This window comes from Trichechus manatus, unplaced genomic scaffold (assembly GCF_000243295.1).
Source record: "Trichechus manatus latirostris isolate Lorelei unplaced genomic scaffold, TriManLat1.0 scaffold00006, whole genome shotgun sequence".
Lineage (NCBI taxonomy): Eukaryota > Metazoa > Chordata > Mammalia > Sirenia > Trichechidae > Trichechus > Trichechus manatus.
The window spans coordinates 6,758,852-6,760,300 of NW_004443942.1; the positions used below are offsets into that span (position 1 = coordinate 6,758,852).

The 1,449-nt window shown below is 35.0% G+C and overlaps 1 protein-coding gene across 1 annotated transcript in view; it reads right to left on the bottom strand.

Moving 5' to 3' along the window:
* Positions 1-1,449, bottom strand: part of PSMA1 (proteasome 20S subunit alpha 1) — a 16,994-nt gene that overhangs the window by 8,275 nt on the left and 7,270 nt on the right. The gene's annotated exons all lie outside the window — the stretch shown is intronic.

Consider the following 1,449-nt stretch of genomic DNA (forward strand, 5'->3'; position numbering starts at 1 on the left):
GTTCAAAATAAAACACCAGATGACTTTCCAGTAGAAGAAAAGGCACTAGAACTACCTGATAGGGAATTCAAATCTCTAATACTCAGAATTATCCAAGAGTTAAAGCAAAACGCAGACAAAAATGAGGAAAAAAATAGACAAATTCATGGAAAAGGCAGACAAATTCATGGAAAATATAGACCAAAAAAATGGAAGAATTCAGGAAAATAATGCAGGAAAAAATGCCAAAATAAATTCAGAACTAGAAATCATACAAAAACAACAATCAGAAATCAAAAAGATAAACAAGATTTCAGAAATGGACAGTGTCATAGAAGGGCTGAGGAACAGATTTGAAATGGTGGAAGACAGGATTAGCTAAACTGAAGATAAACACTTGGATACAACTCTGTTTGAGGAAGACTCAAAAAAAAAAGAATGAAGAAAAATGAAGAGACCCTGAGAATTATGTGGGATACAATCAAAAGGAAAAATCTGTGAGTGATCGGAGTTCCAGAACAGGGGGAGAAAACAGAAAAGATCATTGAAGAACTGCTGACAGAAAACTTCCCCAATATCATGAAAGATGAAAAGCTGGCCATCCAAGAAGCTCAATGAACCCCATATAGGATAGACCCCAAAAGAAAATCGCCAAGGCATATCATAATCACACTCACCAAAACCAAAGACAAACAAAGAATCCTGAGAGCAGCTCAAGAAAAACAAGAAGTCACATACAGAAGAGAAACAATAAAACTAAGCTCAGATTATTCAGCAGAAACCATGCAGGCAAGAAAGTGATGGGATGACATACATAAAACCTTGAAAGAAAAAAATTGCCAGCCAAGAATAATATATCCTGCAAAATTCTCGTTCAAACGTGATGGTGAAATTAGAACATTTCCAGATAAACAGAAATTAAGGGAATATGTAAAAACCAAACCAAACTTCCTAGAATTATTAAAGGGAGTCCTTCGATCTGAGAACAAACAACTTCAGCTCACACGCTGAATCTAGGACACAGGAGCATACCAGGTAGATACCAATCTAGGAAATGAACTCTCAAGGACTATCCAAAACCAAAAGAAATACAACAGGGAATCGGAGCAGTTAATCTGTAAATGGCAACAACATCAGAACAATAAAAGAGGGAATAAACGGTGTAGGTATAGAACCCTCTAATGGAGAGGAAGGCAAGGTGATACCAAGTAATAATAAACTGCTTCAAACTTAGAAGGATAAGGGTAAATTTCATGGTAACCACAAAGAACGTTAACAAACCTACTTATAAAAATAAAGAGGAAAAACATAAAGTCTCAGGAAAAACAAAACCTATAAAAACAAAAGAAATGAAAAAAAATCCACAAACGAAAGGAATTCAGCACAGGAGAATAAGAACAAAGAAAACGTTAGCACCACAAAAAAAAAGCACTACAAAATGACAGCAATAAACTCACATCTATCAATAAT